Consider the following 7605-nt stretch of genomic DNA (forward strand, 5'->3'; position numbering starts at 1 on the left):
CACTGGGGCCCCACCCCAGGCACAGTACACCTATTATCCTGCACCAACACACATGAGAAGCGCACACCCCTTGTGAAGGGCCCCCATCGCCTAGAATAGATCCTGACATCCTCGTCTTATGGCCCTGGTCCCAGGGAAATACAGAGGAGAGAGAGGAAGCTCCAGGAATCATTGAGAGAGAGAGAGAGAGAGAGAGAGAGAGAGAGAGAGAGAGAGAGAGAGAGAGAGAGATCCTGTGTTCCAGGCTTCATAGGGCTTTGGGGGAGAGGCCATCCTCTTGGGAGCCAAGTCAGGTTGCCATGACAACCACTGCAGGTGTGCACCTCCGATATCCTCCACTCCCCCCACGCCCCCACCACAGCCGCTCTGGCCAGTTCTGGGGGAGACACCATCTCTCTGATGGGAGTCTCCCCATCCTCACCCCAGGCTACCTCCCTGTCTCTTGCCTGCCATCTCAGGAAGCCCCTGGACCCAGGAGAGAGAAAGGGACCAGGCAGAGCCTGCAAAAGGGTTCCTTCTTCAACCCAAGCTTCCTCTGGGGGCTTAGCGCTAATGAGTTAATATTGCTGTCACCTTTGATTTGGGAGAACAGAGGCTTCTGAAGGGGCCTCCCTGGGTGGAACATGGCCAATCAAAGGGTCAGAACCCCCTGCTGGCTTTGTGCACCTCCCCTGCCCAGGGAGGATCCTGGCTCTTTTTCTGATGGTAGCACTGGCCAGCCCAGCCCTGGGGCATTTCCTGTTTATGGGCTTGGAAGGGCCAGAGGAGGAGACCCGAGGCTGGGCATCCAGCCCAGATTTGGGGATGAGGGGAGTTAGGAGGGACCTTCATGGCACCAGCAGGCCCAGGGAAACCCCCATGGCTTAGCTGTTCCTCATGACTTCTGTACTCCACACAATCTGGCCCCAAACCCAAATTCCAAGCATAGCCCTGCTAAGGGCAGACCCTGTCCTTGGCTCCCTATTCCAAGCTTGACCTCCACCTGCTTAAAGCGCCTCTAGCCCCTCTGGGGGCCTGGATGCCTTTCCTCCACGCCCATGCCCCCTGGCTCTTGCTTCAAGCCAGCTCTCTCCTCACACACATGTCTTCTCCAGTCTCCCTCATCCCCATCCCACCCACTCCCCCATTTCCTCCACCTCCTTCCTCCTCTCCATCACAGTTCTTCTCACCTCCCTCCCTCACACCCATGTCCCACCCTCCATTTGCACCCCCTTTTCTTGCTCTGGCTACAGAATCCCCAAGCAGATTTTCTTCCTTCCTGCCATTCATTCATTCATTCACTCATTCATTCAAACATTCATTCATCAAACATTTTTGAGTGGTGGGAAATAAGTTAAACAAGATTCTTGCCTCCTGAAGTTTTTATTCTAGTGGGGAAATTAAACAAGTAAACAAATAAATTAAACAAGTCAATGAACAAATGAAATCATGATAGATCGGGATAAGGTGAAGGAAAAGGACAAAAGGGAGGCTGTGACAGAGATTACAAAAGCACCTTCCAACCTCCTACTAGATACGGAGGAAGACAGTCACGGAGAGCAGAAGACAGGGGCCGCCTGAATACATGGGCAAGAAAAACGTGACCATGTCAAAAGACAGCCTCAGACAGACAGACGGGAACAAACTACTTCAGCTGTAAGAAATAAAATATGCATGTGCTGAGGAGGGTTTGGGAAGGATCATGGCCAGGAAAGGGTTCACGGGACAGTTTTCTGTGGGTGCAGCACTTTGAAGGTTGGGGCGCGTGCAGAGGGCACTGGGCATGTGGAAGAGCGCCAAGCCACGTGGAATCATGAGCACATTCGCAAACACAGCTTGGGGACTTTGCCCTTCCCAGTGCTGCAGCCCCATGAAATATTCAGGCTTCTGAATACTGCTCATCCCTTACTGTCCCCCTCAGCCAGTACACTTCCCTTCATCATTCTGGCTGCCCCCTTCCTCCTCTTCCAAGAAGCAGAGAAGGGAAAATCAGACCCCAGACTGGAGGAGGGTCTGTCCCTACCATGTGGGCAGGGGGTGGGATCCAGGCCTAACTTTCCACACAATACTCCCCCATAGGGAACAATACCATCCCCACTGTGTCGCCTTAGGAGTAGGCAAGGGAATGGGCAAGCAGAATAAGGAGAGGGGTTTGGAAAATGCAGATGTCCAGGTTCCTGGAGGGCCCTGGGGAATGGGAAGGAGTCTGGGAGTGATGATCAATGTCTTTTATTGAGCACTTACAATGTATTGTGCTAAGCCATTTACATGCATTGTCACCTGAAGTCCACACTCCCAATATAGGATTTATTATCCCCATTTCATAGCTAGAGAAACTCATGTTCAGAGAGGTGAAGTAACTAGTCCAAGGCAATCCAGCTCCAGAGGCCAAGCTCCACATATCGTGGCCCCTTAGAGGTGACAAGGCTTCATTAGGGGTGGAAAAAGAGGTGTGTGTGTGTGTGTCGGGGGGTGGGGGTCATGCCAAGGCAGTGTCTGCCCCATCCCCCCCTTATTCTCCAAAGATGAGGCTAATCTCAGCATAATTACCCCTCCCCTGCACCTCCTCCACTCCAAAGTGGATCATCCCCAGCCCCAACTCCTAAATGCTTCGCCTGATTATTAGACAAACATTGTTGGCCAGAGATTGAGAGACCACGAGAAAAGGGGAAAAGGAGGTGAGGAGATAGAGCGGGAGAAAGAGCGAGTGAGAGGCAGAGTAAGAGAGAAACAGAGTCGGGGCCAGAGCAGAAAGCAGGTGCGTGTGAGGGAACTCTCATGACGGTTGGAGGGGGTGCTAGAGTGACCCACAGCCTGGCCAGTTATGTCCCAGCCATGGATGGAAGGTAATAGAACTCCCATTCCCCAGCCCCACCAGGCTGTCTTCACCACCCTTCCCCCTTCACACCTCAGCTTCTCCTTCCCCTCCCCCTCTGTCCTCTCTCAGAACAGTTCTAATTAGACTAAGTGGCTAAGAGGTGGTTTCAGCCTGAACAGTCAATTAGGCCTGGAAGAAGGGAGAGTAGCTTCCCCAGGTCTCCCACCTCTACCCACCCCCTCACCTGCCTCTGACCCAGACCAAGCATCAGAGCCCAAGACTCCAGGCTGTCACTCAAGTTCCCCTGCTCCTTCTTCCCTGCCCACTGTGCCCCCATTACCTGTGTCTAGACAGCCCCCAGCCCACTCCTTAGTTCCCACCTTGAGTCCCTCCATCCCCAGGCCCTGAGTCCATTCAAGTCCTCCTGGTAGGGGGCTCAAGGAAAGAAGAGCCTCCTTAGGAGGCTATCTCCCTGAGTATCTTTATGTCCGCTGTTTCTCTTCTCTGTCTCTCCCTCTCTCTCCTCTTCCTCTGGCACTCATTTCTAACATCCGTGGACCAGGCCTACTGGTTGCCATGGAGATGCAGTGTGCAGCTGGATGGTGTGTGAGGAGCTGTGTGCGCTCTGTAGCTCGGGTGGCTGTGTGTGAAACATGCCCATGTGCAAGGAAGCATTCTTCATCTTCCAGAAGTGAGACCCAGGCCAAGGCCCCAGTGACCCTAAACCCCTCAGCCAGATTCATCTGGGACACATCCTGTCCCTCACTCCCTGCAGGTCAGATACCAAATTCTGCTCAGTCCAGGCTGTGGATTGGCAGATTCTGGAGGGGCCCTAACCTGCTCCTCCTGTCCAAGGAGAGGATTGGGAACCCCAGGAAAGGAACAGGAGTGAACAGACTTTGACAGCTGGGGTGAAGATTAAGCTGTGCAGATGGGCTGACTGATAAGAGGCCAATAGCACCCCCAACCCAGGGGATTGGGGGTGGGGAGGTTGGTCCAGCAAGCTGGAAATTCCACTTGTTTTTATTTACATTACCCAGTATTTATCCAGAGGGTTGGGAGAAGTGAGAGGCCGAGGTTCCCGCCCTCAGGAGGCTTAGCATCTTGGAGGAATCAGGCTAACTTCTTTATGGGTCCCAGCTAACGGCCTGGGCAGCTGAGCTGCCTGCTCCTGGGAAGCTCTGCTCTGAGCTCTAATCTTCCGTTTCCTCAGAGAAGCTTCCTGGGCCACACTGACTAAGGCGGCCCTTTCCTCTCTCCCACTTCCAGTTATCCTCCTTCATGTCCCACTGTTTGTCGCTTCCGTAGCACTTTAACACAATCTATAATTATCTCATTTGTTTGTTTATTGCCTATCTTCTAGAATCTAAGTCCCAAGAGACAGTTAGAGACCATGCCTGTCTAATTCAGTGCTGCAATGCCAGCACCGGGCACAGGCCCTGCCACATAGGAGGTGTTCAACATATGTTAAATAAAAGAGTGGACAAATTATTTCATCGAAGCCTCCCAACAATGGTCTGTGATGGTAAACATTCGCCTCCCCATTTTACAGAGAATAATCAAGGTTCAGTCACCTGCCCAAGGTCATACCACTAGGAAGTAGTGCAGCCAGAGTTGTCATATAGGTAGGTCTCTGACTGCAGGTGTGATAGAAAACATTCCTCTCCTCATTTTACAAATGGAGAAACCAAGGCTCAATCAGCTGTCCAAGGTCATACCACTAGGAAGTAGTGCAGCCAGAGTTGTCATATAGGTAGGTCTCTGACTGCAGGTGTGATAGAAAACATTAGTCTCCTCATTTTACAAATGGAGAAACCAAGGCTCAATCAGCTGTCCAAGGTCATACCACTAGGAAGTAGTGCAGCCTGAGTTCTAAGGTAGGTCTTTGACTCCAGATGTGATGGGAGGTGAGGACCATTTTCCTATCCCTACATTGCACCAGATTCCTCTTCCTGTCTGTCTCTGGGTGTCTCTACTCCCATCCCAGGCATTCCCAGATAAACTGGGGCAGAGGAGGAAAGAGGACAGTTAGAATCTGTGAAGCATGTAGATGTGACCTTCTCTTTCAGAGGCTTGGGATCCTGAAAAGGCCCCCTTTCGCCCTCCTTAGGTAGACCAGCAGGACCTTTTAGTTCTGGCCCCAGCCTTCTTCCCCCATTTCTCCTGCCTTCCTGAACGACCTCCCCTTCCTCTCCTCCACCCCCAGGCCTTTGCACACACGGCTCCCTCCGCCCTGCCACACTGACGGCTTCCTCCGCAGCGGGCTGTTCCATCTGCCCTTGGAAACTCAGCACGGGCACCACTCCTTCCAGGAAACCTTCTGGACTCACTGGAGGAAACACCAGCCTGAAATTTCAGGGCAGGGCTGAACACATGATGTGGTCATTGTTTACCTGTCTGCCTTTCCCATAGAGACCGTGTGTCATTCTTGGAGTGTCCCAGTTCCTTGTTCTGGGCCGGCACAAGGAGGGGCTCAGGACATGAGTGTAGAACGAGTGAACCAACCAGAGGCAGGATTTAGTCCCCAAGTCCTTGACCCCAGACATTTTTTCCAGGACTTGGCCTTCATGGAAGTTCCTCATCCCCCACAGTCTGGCCAAGTCAGGGGTGGGGAGGATGTGGGGCCCTCTGGTTGATTCAGTGCTTCCTCTGATCTGAAGGTGAGGCCTGCAGGTTAGGGGCCAGTCACCCTGGCCACTGGTAGAGGGAGGGTTGGTGATTCTGTAACTGGAAGGTTAGTAGGGGGACCAGGTTGCACACTTGGCCGGGGACCTGACCTGACCTTGTGGATTCAAAAACAACCAGAGGGGATTTTGCCCTTCCTTCCCCACCTCCCACTTCCAATGTAATGAGGGGCCCTGGAGTGGGTGCCAGGCCCTGCGAAGCCCCGCCTATGGGAATGGATGAAGGGGCACCGTGAACCCCACCGCACCCGCGGCCGATCCGGGTTTACACAGCGGCTCAGCCAGGATTAGTCCCCGCGCTGGCTGATCCGACCCCGGTGTCCTGGCGCCAGGCCCACGCTGCGGGCGGGGAGAAGCACGCCGCTGAGCAGGGGCGCTGGCGGCGGGGTGGGGGTGGGGGTGACGGGGAGCCCCGGGGGGCGGGGCCAGGAAACCGGCTGATCCGGTCTCTGTTCTTGGACGTCTCCCGAGAGGGTGTTTACCCGGGAGCCTGGAATAGGGAGGCCTGCGCTCAGCCGGAAGCAGGGGGGTGGGGTGGGGGGGGAGGCGAGGGGGGAAACGCAGTCGGAGAAGAGGACCGAGACCTTTTGGGTCCCCATATCGACTTCCAGCCCTCGTGCCTGAGCGTGGGAGGGAGCGACAGGCAGATGCCTCCCGTCCTTTCCACCCAGCGCGGCACTTCGTACTTGTTGCCAAAGGAGGGGGAGCGGGAATGGACCCGTCTCCTTGGTAGAAGGCAGCACAGCCTAGCGCCCAGCTCTGCACCCCGCACACATCCCTCACCTGCACCTCAGCTCCTGGTGGGGTTGGGGTGCCTGGAGCGGGTCGGCCCGGCGGACCGGCTGGGGGGCTCTTTGAGGTGCACGAAGTAAAGTCTGTGCTGGGTCTGCGACCTCCCGTCCCCATTCTGCTCGCACCGACTGCTCCAGGCGGGGGGCGGGGGTCCGGGTCCCGCTCCTCCCGAGCACGTCCCCGGGCCCCTCCGAGGCCTCTACCCCAGATGTAGCCTCCAGTGCCCCCGGGACGCAGGCCCGAAGCCCGGAAAAAGCGAAGTGGGGTCCGGTTTTCACACTTTTATTGTAAAGCTTGGGAATAATTACACGGGTCTTTCATTGACAGCTCAGCAAACAAACCGGAAACGAACCGAACCGGAGGGGTAGGGGGCGGTGCCTGCGCATGCTCGCGGCGGGGGGATGGGAGGGGGCGGAGGAGATCAGAGAAAGAGAAAGACAGAAAGAGACAGAAATCATTACAAATCAACGGGATTGTGCTCGCAGCGCCAGGGAGGGGGCGGGGCGGCGTGGGGCGGGGCGGGGCCCTTCCCGGGAGGAGCGAGGCGGTGGGAAGTGGCACTAACCAAGAGAAACACGACCCCAGTGCGGGCACTTGACGCGCCCAGAACCCCCCTCCCCGACCCCACCCCCCCACACACGAGAGAGACACGGCCCCCCTCCCCACTCAGATAACGGAGGAGACACAGTCCCCTCCTCCCCACGGGCAGACACACCCGCCTGGGAACCCCACGGGCGAGACACAGTCCCCCCTCCCAGAGAAGTCCCACGTGGAGACGCCCCGAAGAGACCTTCTCATGGCCAACACGAGCCCTCCCACCACCAGGAGACAGCCCCCACCCAGGGAAGAAATGGCTCCAGAGGCAGGGGGCCCTCAGGAGAGAGGTCCCCCAGACCCCCCAGGAGAAAAGACAACTCAGAGCTGTCCAGTCTTTCCCCAAAGTGCTGCAGGTCAGAGACCCCCAGAGCAGAGGTGCAGGGAGGGCCAGGAGATCCCTTCCCGGACATGCTTCAGAGATCACTCCCTTCCCTGGGAAGAGAGGTGGCCCAAGACTGACACGCCTTAAGTCCTCCCAGAAATCCTGGGAGGAAAACAGGCTCCCCAGAGAGCCTGGGTAGGGGGAGACATGCTCCCATAGTCCCCAGCGGGAATACATGTCCCCCCAGAGACTCCCAAGGGGAGAGATAGGGGCTAGGGAGCCCCCAGAGGTGAGGGATGCTCCAGAGACCTTCCCCCTGGGATATGAGATACACTTCAGGGACCCAGGGAGAGAAATATGTCCCCGTATACCCTCCCCCTACCAAGAGACATGCTCTGAAGTAGGGGGTGTGG

This window comes from Myotis nattereri (genome assembly GCF_964212035.1).
Source record: "Myotis nattereri genome assembly, chromosome: 5".
NCBI lineage: Eukaryota > Metazoa > Chordata > Mammalia > Chiroptera > Vespertilionidae > Myotis > Myotis nattereri.